A 23,242-nucleotide genomic window follows, 5' to 3' on the forward strand; every position below is an offset into this window, starting at 1 on the left:
TTCCCTGCTGCCACCGGGCAGCGGGCCAGCACAGCGGACTAGGAGCCGGTGCCAACCGGATGAAGGACCTGTGGCCACTACTCTGCCGTTACGCCCTTACGGGCCTATGGTGGAAAATGGGAACGGGGGGGAGATGCCGGCCCTCCAGTATTGGCCATTTTCCTCCTCTGATTTATATAATTGAAAAAATAATAACCCTCCTTTCTCTGAAGACCCCACTCGGTTAACAGGTCTCGTGGAGTCCCTTATGTTTTCTCATCAGCCAACCTGGGATGATTGTCAACAACTTCTGGGGACCCTCTTCACTACAGAGGAAAGAGACCGGATCCTGTTAGAAGCTCGGAAGAACGTTCCAGGGCAAGACGGGCGTCCGACACAGCTACAGAATGTTATTGATGACACCTTCCCATTGGCTCGCCCCGACTGGGACCCTAATACTCCGGAAGGTAGGGAGCATCTGTCCTCCTATCGCCAGGCTCTCGTGGCGGGTCTCCGGGCAGCTTCTAGGTGGCCCACCTATTTGGCTAAGGTAAGGGAGGTCGTCCAGGGTTCTGATGAATCTCCTGCAGTCTTTTTAGAGAGGTTAATGGAAGCCTATCGGAGGTTTACCCCCTTCGATCCGAAGTCGGAGGGCCAGAGGGCTTCAGTAGCCATGGCTTTCATTGGCCAATCTGCTGCAGACATAAGGCGGAAGCTGCAACGCCTTGATGGGCTGCAGGACCTCACTCTTAGGGACTTAGTTAAAGAAGCGGATAAAGTTTTTCATAAGAAAGAAACGGAGGAGGAGAAAGAGGAACATAAGGAAAGGGAGAGAGAAGAAAGAGAGGATGCCAGGGATAGAAAGAGAGATAAAGCATTAACTAAAATCCTGGCCACGGCAGTCGGTAGCAGTAAAGAGAGAGACAGGAAGGGAGGCAGTGCTGGGCCACGGCCGCGACCAAAATTGGACCCGGATCAGTGTGCCTACTGCAAGGAGTATGGGCATTGGAAGAAAGACTGCCCAAAGAGACCCAGGAAGGGCCTACAGGCTAAACCGCCCACCTTGCTAACCCTGGATGAAGACTAGGGGCGACGGGGCTCGGAACCCCTCCCCGAGCTCAGGGTAAAGTTTGATGTGGAGGGGACCCCTGTTGATTTTGAGGTGGACACTGGAGCTGTTTACTCGGCATTACAAGCACCACTGGGGCCGCTGTCAACTAAGCGGTCCCTGGTAAGGGGTGCCAACGGCAGCCGATACCGAGCCTGGACCACCAAAAGAACTCTAGACTTAGGAAGGGGAAAGGTCCATCACTCCTTCCTGGTGATACCTGACTACCCAGCTCCCCTTATGGGGAGAGATCTGCTTACCAAACTAAAAGCCCGCATCACCTTCAACCCCGAAGGGCCCAGAGTAGAGTTCTTGAGCCCCCTAGTCCAGCAACCAGTAGTAACAGCTCTGACAATGTCTATGGAAGATGAATACCGCCTGTATGACTCCCCGGTAAAGGAACAGGATGTAACAAGGTGGCTTGACGAGTATCCGGATGCCTGGGCGGAGAAGGCCGGATTAGGACTGGCGAGAAATCAACCTCCGGTAGTGGTTGCCTTAAAAACCTCTGCAGTTCCAATTCGGGTGAGGCAGTATCCCATGAGTAAGGAGGCTCGGGAAGGAATCAGGCCACTTATTCTAAAGCTACTGCAGGGAGGCGTCCTGAAGCCCTGTCAGTCAGCTTGGAACACACCACTCCTTCCCGTCAAGAAACCGGGGACCGGGGATTACCGACCAGTGCAAGATCTACGAGAGGTTAACAGCAGGGTACAGGACATACACCCCACTGTCCCAAACCCTTACAATCTTCTGAGTTCCCTCCCACCTGACAGGAGCTGGTACACTGTATTGGACTTAAAGGATGCCTTTTTCTGCCTGCGACTCTGCGAAAGCAGTCAACCACTATTCGCCTTTGAATGGGCCGACCCGGAGGCTGGTCTTGCAGGGCAACTGACTTGGACCAGGCTGCCCCAAGGATTTAAGAACTCCCCCACGATCTTCGATGAGGCCCTCCATCAGGACCTGGGCACCTTCAGAACCCAGCACCCGGAGGTAACCCTGCTCCAGTATGTAGATGACCTGCTGCTGGCCGCGTCGTCTCGGGAAGAATGTGAGTACGGGACTCGCTCCTTACTACAGGAGCTCGCTCGGCTTGGGTATAAGGCATCAGCTAAGAAGGCCCAGCTATGCAGACAGGAGGTTACTTTTCTAGGGTATACTCTCCGGGGAGGAAAACGCTGGTTAACTGAGGCGCGGAAAAAGACTGTTGTGCAGATCCCCACACCAACTTCCAGAAAACAACTCCGAGAGTTCTTAGGGAGCTGGGTTCTGTAGACTGTGGATTCCGGGATTTGCCTCACTAGCCGCCCCGCTGTACCCACTCCTGAAGGGGGACACAGAATTCTCTTGGGGGTCAGAACAACAGCGAGCCTTTGATGATATAAAAAGAGCCCTGCTATCAGCCCCAGCATTGGCGCTTCCTGATGTCGAAAAGCCCTTCACCCTCTACATAGAGGAGCGGGGGGGGAGTGGCCCGGGGGGTCTTGACCCAGACTTTGGGACCCTGGAAAAGACCTATAGCCTACCTGTCCAAACGCTTGGATTCAGTAGCTGGGGGCTGGCCCCGCTGTCTAAAAGCTATAGCTGCCGCTGCCTTACTAGCCAAAGATGCGGACAAACTGACTCTGGGACAAAAACTAACTATTGTGGCCCCTCATATGCTGGAAAGTATCATCAGGCAGCCCCCAGACCGGTGGCTCTCGAATGCTCGCATCACGCACTATCAGAGCATTCTGTTAGACAAGGACCGAGTGACCTTTGGACCTCCAGTTACTTTAAACCCTGCCACTCTACTTCCGGATGAGGCTGCAGACCCGGTCCTACACTCCTGCCAGGATATCCTGGCAGAAGAAGCAGGAATCCGTCGTGACCTAAAGGACTTCCCACTGCCAGACTCAGAGGTGACCTGGTTCACGGATGGCAGCAGCTTCCTGCAGGATGGTAAGAGATGCGCAGGGGCGGCGGTAGTTAGCAAGGACAAGGTTGTATGGTCTGCAGGGCTGCCAGAAGGGACCTCCGCCCAGAAAGTGGAACTAATTGCTCTCACAAAAGCCTTAGAACTGGCTAAGGGGAAAAAGGCTACCATTTATACGGATAGCCGTTATGCCTTCGCCACGGCTCATGTACATGGGGCCATATACCAGCAAAGGGGACTGTTAACCTCAGCTGGAAAGGACATCAAACACAAGGCCGAAATCCTTAGACTACTAGCAGCTGTCCTACTGCCTACCAAATTAGCTATTGTTTATTGCCCCGGCCATCAAAAGGGGTCGGACCCTGTAGCCACAGGAAATCGGCGGGCAGACAAAGAAGCAAAGGCAGCAGCTCTTAAAGGGGCAGAGGTCCCAGCACTAGTGAACAAGGCTCCTAAGGAGGACACGACACCCGAAGCTACAGGGAGTAAGAAACAACAGGCGACCTCCTACTTACAACATGTACATCAGCTCACTCATTTGGGGGCCAGGAAGATGCAAGAGCTATTAAAAGAGCAGCCCTTCACTCTAGCAGCCAAGGAAAACAGAAAGCTAGCTGAACAGGTGGCAAGAAACTGCCGAGCCTGTCAGGCTGTAAATGCACACCCGTCGCAAATACCAGAAGGGAAAAGGCTCAGGGGAAGCCGGCCCGGCCAATTCTGGGAAGTGGACTTTACTAAAATCAAACCAGCTAAGTATGGATTAAAATTTCTCTTAGTTTTTGTAGATACTTTCTCAGGATGGGTAGAGGCCTACCCCACCCGAAGAGAAAGCGCAGGTGGTGGTTAAGAAGATTATGGAAGAACTTTTTCCTCGATTCGGACTGCCCCAGGTAATTGAGTCAGATAACGGACCTGCTTTCGTGGCCCAGGTAAATCAGGGAGTGACCAAGGTATTGGGAATTAATTGGAAATTACATTGTGCTTATCGTCCCCAAAGTTCAGGGCAGGTAGAAAGAATGAATAGAACCATTAAGAAGACCTTAACTAAATTGACCTTAGAAACTGGCGTTCAGGATTGGACCTTGCTCCTACCTTATGCCCTGTTCCGTGCTCGAAACACTCCCTCACCCTCTATGTATAATCTCACCCCTTTTGAAATTCTGTATGGAACCCCACCTCCGGTCTCAAAAATGTTACCCACCATAGACAAAGACTCATTACCCCATACTCCTTTACTTGCCAGGTTAAAGGCTTTAGAAGGAATCCAGCAATTTGTCTGGAAGCCCTTGGCCTCTGCTTATCAGCCAGGAGACCTTAAAGTGCCCCACTCCTTCCACGTTGGAGACTCGGTGTTCGTGAGGAGGCACCAGACCCACAGCTTGGAGCCCCGTTGGAAAGGACCTTACATGGTGCTGCTGACCACTCCGACTGCGGTTAAAGTAGATGGCATCACTCCTTGGATCCATGCCTCTCATCTCAAGCCTGCACCGCCACCGAGACCTGAATGGACAATGGAAAGGACTGATAACCCTCTTAAGCTTCGCTTTCGTTGTAAGCCCCTGCCTGGCCAAACCGATGGCAAGTAACCCCCATGCCCCTGTAACCTTAACCTGGGAAGTCATCAACCCAACAGGGCAAGTAGTCTGGTCAACCAGAGGTGTCCACACTCCGGGTAGCTAGTGGCCCACCTTATCTCCAGACGTATGTCAGCTAGCTGTCGGCCTAGACACATGGAACATACCGGAGATTGAGGACCCCAACAAAATTCCATCAGCAACCGGGGGGCGTCACTTACTCTACTATGGAAATAGTCCCAGTAACAATCACACACCGGGGTGTCTAAATAGTGGCAAGCGTACCTCCCTGGGCCGCCTCACCTTTTATGTTTGCCCAAGAGATGATCGTAGTAGGAGTAAGATACAGAGCTGTGGTGGGCCTGAATCCCTTTATTGCACAGCATGGGGGTGTGAAACCACGGGGTCAGTTTATTGGACCACCCGATCCAGTTCAGACTGGATAACTGTCCACTGGAGCAGCAAAAGGGGGGAATGTGAAACAGAAGCTTTGTGTAATGGATTAAATATCTCCTTAACAGAACGAGGCAGAGGGGCGGACAAGCTTTCCCACTAGTATAAGGGAAGGACATGGGGGCTTAGGTTTTATGCCTCCGGATATGACTTTGGTCTCTGGTTTACTATCAAACTACAACAAGAGACCACACCAGTCCCGGTGGGGCCCAATCCAGCTGTCCGTCCGGTCTCCCCACTTCGGCCCCACTACTTGGCGGGGCCAGTAACAGAATCTCCCCAGGTTACCAACCCTGTTCGGACTCCGAGTAGTGGGGCTCCTACCCTGAGAAGCCCAAGTGGTAGGCTCCCCCTGTTTAACCTCGTAAATGGAGCCTACGCTGCTCTTAATGCAACCCAAAGTAATTTGACTCAATCCTGCTGGCTCTGCCTCTCGGCAACACCCCCTTATTACGAGGGGACTGCAGTAAACGAAACTTATACCCTGACCACAAGCTCTGCCTGCAGTTGGGGAGGAGATCACAAGCTAACCCTCCCTAAGGTTTCTAGCAAAGGACTCTGCATAGGTACCCCCCCGCTGAGCCACCAGCAACTCTGTGCCAGAACTGTCTTTATAAACTCCACAGCTGGGTATCTGGCTCCAGAGGCAGGAACTTGGTGGGCCTACAGTACCGGTCTGACCCCTTGTATTTCCACTGCTGTATTCAATAGTTCCCATCACTTCTGTGTTATGGTCCGTTTGTTTCCTCGAGTATTATATCATGATGCAAGTTCATTCGAGGAAATGGTGGGGGAGCGTGTCACCCGCTTTAAGAGGGAACCAGTGTCTCTCACTATAGCAGTCCTCCTAGGAGTTGGAACAGCAGTGGGGATAGGAACTGGGACTACTACCCTTATCCAGGGGTCGAGCCATATGCACCAGCTCCAGGCTGCTATAGATCAGGATTTAAAGGAATTAGAAACCTCTATAACTGCCCTTAAGGACTCCCTCACATCGCTCTCAGAGATAGTTCTGCAAAACAGACGTGGTCTCGACCTCCTGTTTATGCAGGAAGGAGGGCTCTGTGCAGCTCTCAGGGAAGAGTGTTGTTTTTATGCCAATCATACAGGGGTAGTGGAGGAGTCCATGACCAAACTCCGGCAGCGGCTAGCCGAGCGACAGAAGGAAAGGGAGGCGCAAAAAAGTTGGTTTGAATCTTGGTTTACACAGTCGCCATGGTTAACAACCCTCTTATCAGCAGTTGCTGGACCGCTTATAATCCTGTTGTTAATCCTCTCTATAGGACCCTGTATTATAAATAAAATTATGGAATTCATACAACAGAGGGTAGGGGACATTAAGCTCCTGATTATCAGGCAACAATACTCAGCCTTGGCTGAGTCTGAGGGTCTCTAAGATTAGAGACTGTCCACAGAAAAAGGGGGGAATGAGAGGCGCCAATATAACCAGGGCGCAGGAGGGTCAGAAAAGGCAGATAGAACAAATGGCACCAGGGTAATCAGGAAGGTCAGAAGGGGGCAGATGTAATAAACAACTTTTATGGAAGACAGCTGCAGCCAGGGAGGTTACGGGAGATGGCTGCAGAACGAACAACCTGATAAGGAACCAGACAGGCATTAACTCACTTAGAAAGCCAGATAATTAGTAAAAATTCCAAACTACATTCCCTCCCCACAGAAAGCTGATAGATGTACATTATATGACACTAGATCTCCAATGGAATGACCCCAGGTTACTTCCCCTGTTTGCTAAAAGGTATATAACCTATGTTTAAACTCTTGGTCGGGGCTGACAGCCGCTGCTCTGCTGCGTTCAGAGTAAGCTGTGAGCCCCAACATGTTGGAAGCTAAATAAACCCTTTGCCTTTTGCATGAGAAGCGTCTCTTGGTTCTTTGTGACAGCGGCTTGCGTCCAGGGCGTTACAGCTGCACATTAGAATCACCTGGGAATCTTTTTAAAATCCTGATTTCCGGGCCTCATCCTCCGGAAATTCTGTTTCTTTGTTACTAATGTTGTGGCCCCACCCCATAACACAGAAACAGAATTTCCGGAGGATGAGGCCCAGAAATCAGGATTTTAAAAAGATTCCCAGGTGATTCTAATGTGCAGCCAAGGTTGAGAACCACTGCATTAGTGTCTAATCTAGATTGAAGGACAAAACAACAGCCATAGGTCAAATTTCAAGACATACTCTGTCTCTAACACCAGGGCCATACCCTGACCTCGTTAGAAGAACTCTTTTTTTTTTCTAAGTGTCTGGGAACTCCTCGTGAGCTTTGGATAAAGCAAGTCTGATTTCAGCCTCATGTAGTTAGGGGAAAAAAAAAAAAAGGAAAGAAATGTAATGGTGGTCTGCATATTATTCTAAACTCCATTAACATTTAGCTCAGGTAAAAATCAACCAGTTACACGTTCTCTCTCTCTTTTCCCCTTGTATAAAGGGGGGAGTGGGGTGGGTGGGAAGATGGGCACAGAGAACAGGCAATATTTTTCTCAATGTTGGACAATGGACTAGAAGCAATATGGTAGCTTGTTCCTCATGTCTACCAGGGGCGTCACAGTGCAGCCCCCGGATTTATGTTACTACAAACCCCGGCTTCTGAATAATGAGGGCACCAAACACCAAAAGGAACTCAAAGAGAGGTCATAAAATTACTCTTTTGGTATCTTTAAAAACAAGATGAAAGCACCTGGCAATGGCTGGCTTTAGTAAGAATTTGTTTGGGAGCTACAGATGGACTAGAACTTCTGTAAAGAAAGAACGGTTTCTTGTTCTTGTTTTTTGTTTGCTATTTACTTTTAAAATTTTCCAATCCCTTGTGGACCAATATTTTTTGTAAAATACAATATAAGAGTTACTAAATACATTTAGAAAGCTAAAATTCCAGTGCAAATATATGAATATTAGATTCAACAGACATAAAATGATTTGGTTGAATTGTTATAAAAACTTATTTAAATTTTTTGACATTTCTGTACTAATCACAGTGCAGAACCATAAGAAATAGTTTGGCTTGGAGTCCCAGGGTTTTGCTCCACAGCCTACGTGATGCTAGCCAATGATGGTGAACCTATGATACGTGTGTCAGAGGTGACACGCGAACTCATTATTTTGGTTGATTTTTCTTTGTTAAATGGCATTTAAATATATAAAATAAATATCAAAAATATAAGTCTTTGTTTTACTATGGTTGCAAATATCAAACAATTTCTATATGTGACACAGCACCAGATTTAAGTTAGGGTTTTTCAAAATGCTGACATGCCGAGCTCAAAAGGTTCGCCATCACTGTCAGCTAGGCCTTTTGTGCTTCTGGAAGACTATAGATTTGCACCTGAGCATGCTCAGTCCACACCAGGATCTGGTTCTGGTATCAGGAGATCCCTCTCTTACACAATCTTTGGGCCAGAACCCTTCCCTGACCCTGGCCCAGCCTCTGGGGTGAGGCTCCCTGGCAGTGTGCCTCTCACTGATGGGGCCCAAGAATACTTCAGTATTGGTACAGTATTTGCATGATGGGTGGTGTCAGCCAGACTCCTTACAAAGGGATATGGGAGGAGGGGCCTCTGGCACCCGAGGCACCCAGGTGTTTCTTATCTCATCATTCTCCTTCCTCCCCCATATGACTCCCGAGATCCCGGGAGCTTGGGCTGCTTCTGGGCAGAGTGATCCTGCTGTAATGCCTGGGGCCTGATTCCACCATTGTCTGCGTTGCTCCTGAAGCTCATCTCAGCCATTGTCCCTTCCCCTGCCTCAGTTCCTGCAGTCATCTGGAAGTCACAGGGCCCATTCTGCGGTCTCCAACTTCTCTCTGTGTGAAAGTAGGAAAAGTGCTAATCTCTGAACCCCACGTTGAATACAGCTGGACCAGGTATGTGTCAAATTATTTCCTTCTTGGAAGTTTTGAGCAAAGTCCACATTCAGTTCTCTCTTTCTACAGTTGGTTATTGCTTAATAATTGCTTTATAATATATCTTCCAGCTTCATGATGGAGATTTGACATGTTCATAAATTCGTAAAGCCTTTTTTCAGGCCAGATCCACTTATGCTTCTGACATACAGTATTAGATATTCTTCCAAGAATACTTTATTGCTTGTGAGAGATGATTTATAGGTCACTCAAGAAAGATTAATAGGTACTAAGAGGCACATTGCTTGCTTTTGTGTTCAGTTTGAATATGTTGTGTTTTGGGCAGATGAACCTTTGATAAATTCAGTGTTTTTTTTCCCTTTCTTACAACTGATAATGTTAAATTTAGATTGGTTTCCTCTAAGTCAGTGGTTCTCAACCTTGGCTACACATTAGAATCATCTGGGAATCTTTTTTAAATCCTGATTTCTGGGCCTCATCCTCCCCAGAAATCAGGAGTTTAAAAAGATTCCCAGGTGATTCTAATGTGCACCCAAGGTTGGGAACCACTGTCAGGGGTCCTCAAACTACGGCCCATGGGCCACATGCAAATACAAATATTGTATTTGTTCCCGTTTTGTTTTTTTACTTCAAAATAAGATATGTGCAGTGTGCATAGGAATTTGTTCATAGTTTTTTTTTAAACTATAGTCCGGCCCTCCAACATTTTGAGGGACAGTGAACTGGCCCCCTGTTTAAAAAGTTTGAGGACCCCTGCGTGGTTGGGCTTTGCCTGTGTGTTGTGTTCACCTGGAAATTGAGCCTCCGTGTGGACACTCAGGTGAGGCCTTTCCTTATGTGATTACACTGGTCACTGAGTATGAGAAAATCTACCCTCCCACTGCAGCACGGGCTAAAAGAAGCTGTTTTAATAATTACAGTGAGGAGCTTCGCAGGCTACCCCTGGGTCTGGCAGGTAACACTGCACCTTCTAACGGTGCATCATAATTTGTAAGACATTGGCTCATAGACGCATGCCCTGAGGGCCAGGATTTCATTTATCATCTGAAGGAGGCAGGATGTTATAAGCCTCTTTTAGAAAGAATTTTTTTACTAATCAGAACAGTAGTATATATAGACTTTTGGTTAGCCCCCATCAAAGTAAATTCTGTATACCATCAATCTGTAAGAATCAGCAATTTACAAGTTTTCAGGAAATTGAGAAGCAATGAAGTACATGAATGTCTAATGCTCTACTGAGCATGACTAAATCTCCTTAATGGCTTTGAAGGCAGTTCAGGATTTCCCCATTCCTCTGTGTAATCATTAAAAACAACACTTTTCACAGTGCTGGACAGCAAACATGAAAGGGTGGAGGCATGGCCTGATTTTGCTTTATTCCAGGACACTAACTATTGAGCAAAATCTGGTAACTTCATTCATCATTTACCATTAAAACTAGAGTTAGAGACTCAAGCTTTTTCTGTTATAATTGATCCATGTATGAGACTTTTTGGTCATAGCATTTACCTGAAAGGAACATTTTTAAAAGCCATTTTATTAAATTTTTCCAGGCGAAGCTTTTTTAAAAAGCACCCTACTTTCTTGTTTTCTCCTTCTCTAATTATAAGGGCATGCTCAACCTCATGGCTGCTGATACAGCTACCAAGAATTAACCAGAACGGTATAAGATTGGTCTACTTCCCAGGTGGTTTATATATGCAGATTAAGGACTTCTAATGATTGTGACCTAAGGAATGCCAAAAGTTGAATCCGAAAGCAACTTAAGTTCTTAGCCATCTAAAAATATAGTTTCCTCACTGACATTACACTAAACAGAAAATGCTAGTGTGGGGAGAGGAAACTGTTAAGTTGAACCATATTAAAATGCCATTATTGTGTCTCAGAAATCATCAAATATTAGCAAGTTGGATACTTTTGGTAGATGGCTTGGGATTTCCCAAAGAGTCAGTTATATTTTCTTAAGGGTAGTTTGAAATTGAAATGGATCTGCTTATTTAAAAAAAAGAAGAAAAAAGAAATTTAGCTCTAATATCCTGTTAGTCTAGAGAAGGATATTTAGGGAGAATCAATGAAGTGGTTTAATGAACTCTAGCTGTGGCATTTGAAAGCAATGTGATTCCTTTCCTTGATATTCAAAATGACATTCAAAAGAGATAGCTTAAGGTGGAAGATTTTTCCCTTTATTGTTGACTTCAAGATATAAAAATATCTTTGTGTATATTTTTGTATTGATTTTTTAATCCACTGGAGTGAATGATCATGCTGAGTTTTTTCATTTATTGTTGATTTCAAGATACAGAAAGCCCAGCTTTGTGGGCAATTAATGTTGCTCAAGAACAGCTAGTTTCCAAGGAGCCCTACCTTTCTATAGTCACATAAATGGGGTTCCAAGGAAACATCAAGCTCCAAGTGATTTAAGTTAATCAACTCTCCTTTGAGTTGCAATGTTTAGAAAGTAATTTCCATTCAAAATCTTGCCTTTGTCAGCAGTAATTTGGCTCTTTAAACATCTATATTCTGTATTGAAAGGATGTTATGTTATATTTATGAGCACAAAGCAGCCATATGAATTTTTGGAAAATGGTAAAGTAAATGTGTCTCCGATTTCACATCTGTAGAACGATTCAAGGCTTGGTAGAATTAATTTTCAAAATACATGCATTTATATACTTTATGAATAACAAAAACTCATTGCCTTTCAAGCTAATAATCAAACTCTTCAGAATTATACCTAGCTATATTGCTCTGTGCTTGTAAAGTACTACTTGTCAATGTCAACTCTATTGTCACATTACATTTTAAATGCATTAATCTCAATTTAGTATCTTTCAAAGGTTTTTCATATTTATCTTTCCTTAAACAAAATAATTTATTTTTTTCCACACCACCAGTGTGCTAGGCACTGAGCAAAGTGCTTTAATATATCTTAACTCATCTCTTTGTCACAACTCTATAAGTAGATGTAATCCCTAACATCTATTCTCAGATGTAAAGGATGATACTCCCCATGACTGGAAGAAGTAGCTTGAAACCATGTGTTTTCTATATCATACAATAAGAGTTGCCCTGCCGAAACCGGTTTGGCTCAGTGGATAGAGCGTCGGCCTGCGGACTGAAAGGTTCCAGGTTCGATTCCGGTCAAGGGCATGTACCTTGGTTGTGGGCATATCCCCAGTAGGAGATGTGCAGGAGGAAGCTGATCGATGTTTCTCTCTCATTGATGTTTCTAACTCTCTATCTCTCTCACTTCCTCTCTGTAAAAAATCAATAAAATATATTAAAAAAAAAAAGAAAGAAAGAAAGAAAAGAAAATAAGAGTTGCCCTGAAATGCTCACTACAGGAATAGCTAGATGTTTTAAAATTTCCACACTAGTAGAGCTCAGATTTTAATTAAAGTCACCTCTATTAAGTTTTGAATTTTTTTAAACTGAGGATTTAATTCAGTGTATTGCGATGGAGCTGGAGGTTCTGCATTCCTAACAAGCTCCTAGGTGAGAGTGCTGATCGATGGATAGCACCTGGAGTGTTGAGGGTCTGTATTGTTGAATGCATGGCCAGGTAGAGAGTTAATGCCTGAGTTGTAAAGTAGAATAGTTACTTTGAGGAAAAACAGGGGTTAAAAATCAACCATATCTGCCCTCGTCGGTTTGGCTCACTGGATAAAGCGTCGGCCTGCAGACTGAAGGATCCCAGGTTCGATTCCGGTCAAGGGTATGTGCTTGGGTTGCAGGCTCAATCCCCAGTAGGGGGCATGCAGGAGGCAGCCAATCAATGATTCTCTGTCATCATTGATGTTTCTATCTCTCTCTCCCTATCCCTTCCTCTCTGAAATCAATAAAAATATTTTTTTAAGCTCTAACCGGTTTGGCTCAGTGGATAGAGCATCGGCCTGTGGACTGAAGGGTCCCAGGTTCGATTCCGGTCAAGGGCATGTACGTTGGTTGTGGGCACATCCCCAGTAGGAGGTGTGCAGGAGGCAGCTGGTCGATGTTTCTCTCTCATCGATGTTTCTAACTCTCTATCCTTCTCTCTTCCTCTCTGTAAAAAAATCAATAAAAAATGTTTAAAAAAAAATATTTTTTTTTAAAAATCAACCATATCCTAGCAGAATGGTCAACAAATGTAGAACTCGGTGTAGGGACTCTTGGAACTCACAAAATTAAATAGGAGTTGGGAGATTTGGGAAAATTGGCCAATGGTATTTTAATTTGGAGGGAATGTACAAGGCAGGAACAAAGGAATAAGAGATGGCCACAAATAGGATGGTTAAGGATGAAATAAGGAAAAGGTAAGTGGAAAGTCTGGGATTCATGGGGAACCACCATTACAGCCTGTTATGATTGAACTCTGGCGAGTGAATCCTTAAAAATATGCTATACCTGACAATACACCTTTATTGGAGTATTCATGACAGTAAGTCTGATTCTTTGTCTCTTCCTAGAGGTCAGAGGCTATGATTTACTCACTGGACTATGAATGAATCTGAGCAAAACGATTTTAACTGAGCTCACACCCTCTCCCACTCAGGTTATCCATGAACCAACCTTTGGTTTGCAGGGATTCGTTCATTAGTCATGTAGTAACTCAATATTTAAAATATTGTACTGGGAAGAGCAGCATCCGCATTATCTGGGAACTTGTTAGAAAACCAAATTCTAGTTCCCCACACAAGACCTACTGACTCAACAGTCTGCCTTTAACAAAAGCCTTGCGTGATTCCTATGTACATTAAAGTTTGAGATGTACTGATGTCTCAGAAAGCAGGAGTCTGGGGAAAGGTCCAGTTGGCTGCTAGATTTTGATGGAAACACAGCGAAGGTTGGGAAAGAAAGTCAGACTTTTAGTTATGGGTTTACCAAAGAGAGGAAGATCAGAGAACATGAGATGCCAGCTTATCTGAACCAGAGCTGCAAATCCAAAGCTACTACTAGAACAGAAAAGAACTATTTGGCTAATACTATCAACTTCACACATCGGGCAATTCACAGAGGCTCCGGAATAATTGCCTCTCAGGACCAGAATGCCTATGCAGTTGCTTGCCTGGCAGCATCAGTGACTGCCCATCACCAGAGCCACAAACAAGGGAATCTGTGGCTCATTTCAAGAGCAGTCACCTCTCTCGTTGCAATTAACTTGCTTCCCAGCCCAGGGAAGGTACACATTGAAAGTTAAAATTGTTTAAGGAAAAAAGAAAGAAATTTCTCCTTTAACAGAATTCACTCCTTTGTAGAAAGTTTTCTCTTAAGAACATAACACTTATTGCCTTAAACTGTAATGTCAAGAGATCAAAAACAGCTAAAGAAAAAAGAGAAGCCAACTGCAGCTCCTTGCCTCTTCCTCTGTTATAATACTAAGCACATGGTGTTATGGGTTTACAGGCTGTATTAATTAGCATCTCCTATGTTACAAACCATCCCAAACAACATTTATTTAGCTTAGGATGCTGGAGAAGTGTAGGTGGTTCTTTTGACCTTTGTTGGCATGTATTTGTGGTCAATTGTTGGCATTGTTGGGGGGTAGTTGTTCAAGGTGACCCCTGTAGACCATTTCATCTCTGCTCTATGTGGTCTCTCCTCCTCCAGTAGGCTTGTCTAGGCCTGTCCATATGTCAATAGCTGGGTTTTAAGAGAGCAAGCAAGGTGTGCAAAGTCCCTGAACCACAGACTGGAATCAGCACATAGTCACATATGGTGCATTCCATTGGTAAAAGAAGTCACATGGCCTGCCAAAACTCAAGGGGAGGGAATGGAGAGAAAAATGCTTCAACATCACACTGTCACTGATATGAATATAGGCAGAGGGAGAATTCTGCCCATTTTAGCAATCCATCTATGACACACACCAAATGAAGGGTCAGGAGACTTTCACAGGCAGGGACCATGTTTTATTCATCTTGGTTTCTCTAGCACCTTCTTGGTATTCTCAGCATCTGACACATTTGGGCACTTAACATATCTTAGAAACAGTTTAATTCATTTTGTGTGCTCCTTACACAGGCTTTGAAACTCTGATGAGAATTATGAGAATTGAAATTCTGTTAAAATGTGATGATTATCATACTCATGAAGATTACCTGATTACTCTGACCTGACTAGGAGAAACTTTTTTTTCAATTGGATAGTTTATAATTTATAGAAAGTCATGCTAAGAATATTAGAAAACATAAAATTTAAATGACTTTGTTGAAAACAGGCCTTGCCTCACTTAACAAAAATCTGGCAAAAACATTTGCCCAAAGATATTTATTACAAGATAAATATTGTAATATTACTTATTACTTATAAAGATAAATATTGTAAGAATAATAAAAGTATAATTTTAAAGGATGGTTATGGTATATCCATATGGCAGAATGTTAACCATCCATTATGAAAACATCTGTGGAAAATATTTTATAATATATTCTGCATATTTTATAATACATTCAATATATATCATGCAAACATATATTTATTATATTTATATCACATGCATATGTATATTATAAAATACTTAAATATAATAAATACATATATATTTACAAATATTATATTTATATTATATATAAATATTTATTCAGTTATATGTAATATAACATTATATATGTATATTATATGATATAAATGTGGACAAAGATAAGACAGGGATTATGATTAAGTGGTATACCTGGGCAGATGAGCTACATTTATGTTTTTACTTTCATATGTCTTCTTTCTATTTTTCAAGTACCCCGCAATATAAACATATGTTATGCTTAAAATAAAATAACCAAAAGGAAGACCCAAGAAAAGACAGAAGGTGAAAGGGGAGGAAAACAGTTTTGTATCTCTTCTATGATCACAAGTTGCTGTAATGTAAAGGTCATTTAATTCGTGCCCCTAACTTCCAGTAGTACCACAGCAATGTTATCTAGAAAGTTCCAGCCAAGGACCAAGTTCAGTGGTTTAACAACCTTTGCAGTCATGGAGATCCATTATCTTTAAATCTTCATTGGAAAGAGCATGTAGGTCTCAGTCATCAGAACAGAAGTTCTGTGGAGACAAAGGTTTAATGTTGTGACTTTCCTGAAAAGTTGAACATCAAGGACAGTCTTGAGAAGGAATTTAGCAGTCACACAGGAAACGGGTGGGAGGGGCAATGTCTTGGTGAAAGTGAAGCATGTGGGTGAGAAGGGGTAGAGGATGCAGCCTTACCTCAGGAAGCCATGTTTTAATGCAAAAAGATGCAGATGTCTTAGGGTGGGAGGGGGACAAAATCTGCTCACTCAGGTCCACATGCCAGCCAGCAATGGAGCGGGGATTTGGAGATGACTGTTAGTGAGGATGGAATCAGGAGGCGGTTTCAACTTGGAGTCATTATTGTGACATCACTCCTCCTTGTGCTGACTTACAGTGGAAAAATGCCAGTTTCATCAGTATCATATATTTATTGAATTTATTGGAGTGACATTAGTTAATAAAGTTATACAGGTTTCAGGTATACAATTCTATAATACACCATCTGTATATTGTATTGTGTGTTTAGCACCCCAAGTCGAGTCTCCTTCCATCACCACTTAATCCCCCTTTACCTTCTTCTACCTCCCCACCCCCACTTCCCTCTGGCAATCACCATACTGTTGTCTGTATCCATGAGTCTTTCTTATTTTTTGTTCTTTGCTATTTTTAATATCAGTTGAGAGCTTTCCTAGTCTTACCTCTCCTTTTTCTTCTCTGTTTTTTTTTCCTTCCTCTTAATTTCCCTTCTTTCTCTTCTTCCCCCATGCATCACCTCCTAAGTCACTGCCAATCCCCAGCCCAAGGAAGAATCTACAAACTGATGGATGTATGAACCTCCAATCATGATTTTGTTCACCCTTGAGTGTAGCTACCCTTCTCTAATAGTAACAATCATTCCTAGTCACTTCCACCTCAGTATTCTCTTCTAAATCATTTTAAATATCCCCACTTCAGACTTCTTTCCTCCCTGATTTATAACCATGGGATGTCAGAGACTTTCTTCAGGCTGGTTCATTTAAATATTAAAATATTTCAGCCATGTGCAACTGCCTTTAAATTTCAGCTTTCATGGCGTGTGCTTTCACTAAATTAATAGTCAGCACTTCTTTCAAATTTGTGATTTTCAAGGCAGTTCACAAACATTAATTAATGCTAATGCTACCCTAAGAGAATGCTATCACTAACTAACTGACTGAACTTTATCTCTAATTATTTTTAAATGGTTTTCAACTTGGGAGGGAAGTTGGAGAGAATGTGCAAGAGTGTATAGTATTTGCTGCCTCTTAAAAGTAATGATGCAGCAAATTGAAGTGAATAATCCTCAAAAGAATATTAAGATTTGATCTACCTGGAATTAGTCATCTTTAAGAATTACCTGTAGCCTAAACTGTATTGATCAAAGCAGTGTTTAGAGTAAACATCTAAAGACAAAAATAGTTCATAATCTGGGCATCTTTTCTTCCCTAGAACTCTAATTATTCTTCTTTCTTTGTTTCCTATCACTATTTGCAAAACAAAACAAAAAAAGGATGAACAGAATAAAAATATGTTCTTTTAAGGTCAATAAATAAGCATTCATTTAATACCCAAGTTTCACATACACTGTTTACTGCTGGGGTGGGAGGTGGGGGGTAGAAACAGTAAAAACAAAACAACAACCCACCATTTTTGTCTTAGAATAGCCTTCAATTTAGTCATGAAAGCAAGTAACATGTGAAAATTATAAACAATTACTAGGCTTTCAGTCTCTAATTGCAGTCAGAAAAAAAAGATATTCTTTAGATTGGAGAAGCTGGGTGGGCGTTCAAGGAAGAGTTGGACATGGAGTTGGCATTATTAGATGGTATATTGGGTTTTGAACCACACTGATATTAAGGGAGCCACTGCAAGTTCTCGAGCAGGAGGTGGAAGTGTGAAAGAACTGTTTTAGGCTGAGAGTCATAAGCTGAATGTCCTGGAGGTTGGATAGATGGGATATCAGCTTGAGGATATGGTGAGAGGTAGATAGGGCAGAGTGGCTTGAGTATAGCACTGTGATTGAAATGTGAGTTTGGACTCGGATGAATGTGGATTCAAATCCTGCTTCTTTGTAGATGGGTGGCCTTGAAAACAGTCTACCCCTATTGAGCTTTCACTTTCTCATCAGTAAAGGGGGGTGAGATAATTATTGCTAATATATAGTGATATGAGATTTAAATGAATTATATGAAATGAACAGACCAGTGGACCATTATTGGTAGTGCAAAATGTAAGAGTTTTATGAACAGTGATACCTAATATTCCATATGATTTGTTCCAATGGCTACAATATAACCCCAAAACATGTCATTCTAAATTCTAAATGAAGCAAGCTGCACACTGACATGACATGCACTGTGGTTGCTCTTTTATGTTTTTTTCTCCAGTGTCCATGGGAATGAGTTCCACATGTAGGCTTACATAAGGGAGTATGTAGCTTAACAGGTGCTAAATATATCGGATGTTAAGTCAGTCTTCTTTGGCAGATGTGAGAGCACAGAGGGGTATATTCAGAGTGCAAGCATCCCTGTACTCCTAAAAATCTCGAGGGAAAAGACTTTGATATTCCATTGAGAGTAGACTGGGAACATGACCAAGCTTACCTACTTCTGAAGTGTTAGGAGCACCCCAGATGACACCTGGCCCCAGTGTTCTTGTGCCAATGTTGCCTCTACCAAGTCTTGATCCTCATTTCTGAAAAGTATAGGGTGGGGTAAAAGTAGGTTTACAGTTATGAGTACATAAAACACAGAGTTTATTATTGTATTACTAGAGGCCCAATGCATGAAATTCGTGCAAGAGTAAGCCTTCTTTCCCTGCCCCCCCCCCCCCCCCCCCCCCCCCGCCAGCACCAGCTTCCCCTCTGGCACCCGGGATTTGGGCTTTCCTCGCAGCCCTTGCTACGTCCAGAAGGTTGTCTGGTCTAATTAGCATATTATGCTTTTATTATTATAGATTGTTTATTAATTATTGTATTTTCCATACGAACAACTGTAAACCTACTTTTGCCCCAACCATATATGAGATTTTAGATCTATGCATGTGAATTCTCTGACAGCAGTGAGACTCATGCTCACTTTCTATGGGTAACCAAGATAGATATCCTTAAAATGTATACCTTACTCCGTGTTACTGAGACTGTGTTTCTTGGCAACCATCTCAGAACCAACTCTATCTTTACTGTTATCCATCTTCAGGTTATTCAAGGATTCATGTACAAAGCAAGACTGATACTATGTCCTAAATCTGTCAGCAGCAATACAAAGTACCAGATAAACAACTTGGAGTAATAACCCAGATTGAAGATACTGCTGGAAAACCTTACGATGTAGTCAGGATATAGTCAGCCTGTTTGCTGAGAAAAGCCTTTATTTTAATTTTTTTCTGTGTGTAAAGAAAATGAACTCAGTTTTTCTCCTTCCTGGGACCCATCATCTATACTGAAATAGAAAAATAAGATAGAATTTGAATTTCATATTTCCTACTTGAAGGACCTCAAATCCTTGGCAAAGCTTTATATTACTAGGTGGCATCATAGGGAATAATATACAATTATAGAGCCACCAGCTGCTCTTTATATTTAAAGGTGAACTTACCTAGTGATGGCCTTAAGGGTAGAACATATTTTATTGAGAATCATTCCAAATCTGAAAGTTATACTTTACCATGTCCCAATATTTGAATAAATAATAATTATGATATTCAGGAGAAGTGGACAGATGTGACTTTGTGCTTAATTTTTCTTAATTTAAATTGGCTAACTTGAGAATGGAGGGGGAAAAAGCAGTATAAATTCCAATTCCACTTTTTCAGCCATTTCATATCCTGTGACATCTGAAAGTTCACCCCATGATTTCTATGAGTCCTAAAATCAGTGTCTTGTTTCCAAGCTTCTGTTTCCATCTACAGCATTTACACCCACACCATGTTGACATCAAAGTAAGTCTTCTTTGATCTATACAAGATACTATAATAAAAAAGAAAATCATACAAAAATCCACTCACCAAAGAGTGAAGACAGTTTTACTTATGATTGGGATCCTTGGAGAGGTTACAGCTCACACTGGACATGATGAAAGCTGTGGGTAATTAACATAATCTTTATTGGCTTTTCTCTCTGCCTGCAAACACCCCATGCCTCCTAGGATTCCCTCCTAAAGAAATATTTGCTCCCAAATTCATCCATGGTTTCTGCTTTTGGGGAAATCCAATTGAAGACCATAATATCCAACTCATAGATAGGTATTATAGGTCACGTGGTTGTGAGAACTAAACAAGATAATTTATGTAAAACTTAAGAACAACGCCTGGTGCTTAGTTCTCAATGAAATATTTGGAATTCATGGAATTACTAAAGTTTACTAAGTTCCTTTGCTTTCCATTCTGTGAATATGCATTCAGGATTCAAATTTGGGGAAGGAAATGTGTGTCATCTGTCCCACTATGGTTAGTGTTATGGACAATGACTGATAGCCTTGTGAGGAAGGTGTAGGTAGGAACAGACTAGTGTCACTAAGGAAGGGTCAGCTGGGAAGACAGTCAAGAAGTCGTGGAGCAGGCAATTGTACCTATCTCCTTTGATTCTAGATCCAATATTCCTTCACGGAGTACTGATCATGATTTGGCACTAACTACACATATGAGCCTGGACATGTACTTAATGCACCTGTCCCTGAGTTGCCAGTATCGGTGAAATTCTTTTTTATTTGTGCTATTTTACTTCACATGAGTTGGAGAGAAATTAAGCTATTAAGTTTCCAAAATTTGTGCAAGTTATTGGTGAAAAGTAAATGCTAAGATTTTCAACAGGGCTCTAAAAATGTTGACAATCAACAAACATTGCAATGATGCTTAGCATAAAGAATTCCTTTGAGCATAGAGAATGGATATTAAATGGTTACATAAAAAATCTATGTTAAGGCAAATTGACTGGACTGAAATCAGGAAGGAAAACAGCTGAATTGTGCAGACAAAAAAAAGATAATATAGCATTATAATAAAATGTGTTTCAATAGCAGATAAGAAAGAAAAATCTGGCATGTAGTGACTAGTCATAGTCCACTTTATTATTATGTTTGTATGGGAAGCTATGGTCCACTTAAGACAAAGAAATAGTCCCAATGAGAAATGGGAATCAGACATGGACACCCAATCATAACCCAACAGCATAGTTTGACAGGTATGTGCTGTGGCAAAAGACTTTTGGGCGCCCATAAATCACCCCAAATATCCCCATTCTTGACAGAACCACCAGCCTAGGGGTTATCTTTGAGTTCAAAGGATAGCATTACTAATATGTAAAAGGACTTTAACCTGTTTAGGGAATAGGCACTATATATAAATCTAAAATAATAGAGTCCCTGAGAAATAATCTCACTGCTAGCACATAAAACCTTCCTGGATTCCAGGGACAAATGCTACCAGCTGAGGTGAAATTATATATTCCCAAAGCTTGGTTCATTTAGGAAAGTTTTCTTTTTTTTTTAACTGTGGGGCTATGACCCCATTTCACAGCCTACCCACAACAAATTCACCTTATAAATTCTCCAAACAACAGCTACTAAAACCTCTCACAAAGAGATAAAGTGACCTTGTTTGGTAATCAGATACTATTATTTTTAGAACATGTTTTGCAGAACAATTTTGTGTTTTTGCAATAAAGAAAATTATTTTGACCTTTGTGTGCTTAAATTTGTAAAAGAAATAAACCCTCCTATTTTTAGCTGAAAACCATACTTTGGGGGAACTTTTAGCTGCGGTTCTTATTTTGTACTGACTTGGCAGTCAATAGATTGTTTTGATCCATGTTGAATCTGGGCACTCACAATTTTTGTGCATTTAGTTCAACTTCAGGTAATCATGCATACCTTTCTAATGCAAAGGATAGCCAACTACCTCTACATTCCTTTTGACATCAGGAAGAAAATGACAAAAACAGTATAGTAAAACCTTAATTCACTCAATTATTGGAGAAATGGTGCAGTTTATATTCAGAGTTGGGGCTAAAGAAAAGGTCAATCAGGAACTCAAATTTTTCCCCAAACTTTTTTAAATTAAAAATTATCTAAATTTATTAGTAAGTATATTGTGATGACACAGTAGACCCTTTTCTTTTAATATAGTGCAGGATTGTCCAGTAAAAGGTTTGGGATTAATTTACACATACCTAAATCATATCTTAGATTTTGAAAAAATTTAGTAATACATAGCTCATACTACATGGTACTTTCTATGTTCCTGTTACTTTTCTGAGTTTTGTATGGTTATCTATATGTACATGTATACATATGTATATATTAACACATTTAATCCTTATACCACCTTGGGAAGCATGTTATTTGTAACATCCCCACTTTACAGATAAGAAAACTAAGGCATTGAGAATCTAAGTTACCTGCCTGAGACTACACTGCATGGGAGAACCAGGGTGGGAATCTCAACACCCTGGCCCTGAGCATGTGCTTTAACCACCACACTCTTTTGCCTTGAAGTCAGGTTTGTCTGTTCTTACTCAGCTTTTTCTTTTAAGAGGGACATTCTTAAAATAACAACTTTTGAACAATTGAGGTCTTGTGGGTTTGTTGGTGTAGAACAGAGTGGGCATAGATTAAATATCTTTTTCTTTTTCTTTCCTTTTTAATATATTTAATTGATTTTTTACATAGAGGAAGGGAGAGGGATAGAGAGTTAGAAACATTGATGAGAGAGAAACATTGATCAGCTGCCTCCTGCACACCCCCTACTGGGGATGTGCCTGCAACCAAGGTACATGCCCTTGACCAGAATCGAACCTGGGACCCCTCAGTCCGCAGGCCGATGCTCTATCCACTGAGCCAAACTGGTTAGGGCTAAATTCCATTTTCATCTGTAATTTTTACAACCTTGGGCAAGTCACTTTGGGTCTTGGAATTGTTTTCTTTGCCATGAATTAAAGGGATTAGTTAATTATGGTAACATCTAGCCTCATGCGGCTACTAAGCACTTGGAATATGGCCAAATTGAGATTTTGCTCAGTGTAGCAAAGATATAGTATGGAAAAAAATAATTTCAAATGACTAGTGTCTTTTCTCTGGATTGTGTGTTGAAATAATAATATTTTGGACATACTGGATGAAATAAAATATATTACTAAAATTAATTTCACCTGTTTCCTTTTACTTCTAATATGACTAGTAGAAACATTAAAATTCCATGTGATTTAGCTTTATGGATCACAAGATATTTCCATTGGATTATGGTAGTTGTACCAATAGTTCTTTGAGCATATGCCCATCGATATTTCCAAGTGAACTAGCCCTATAGGGATAGACAGGGAGATGCACAATTCTGGAAACATTAGCT

The sequence above is a fragment of the Myotis yumanensis genome, unplaced genomic scaffold (assembly GCF_028538775.1).
Source record: "Myotis yumanensis isolate MYYU_CA2020_CCGP unplaced genomic scaffold, mMyoYum1.0.hap1 SCAF_7, whole genome shotgun sequence".
Taxonomy (NCBI): Eukaryota; Metazoa; Chordata; class Mammalia; order Chiroptera; family Vespertilionidae; genus Myotis; species Myotis yumanensis.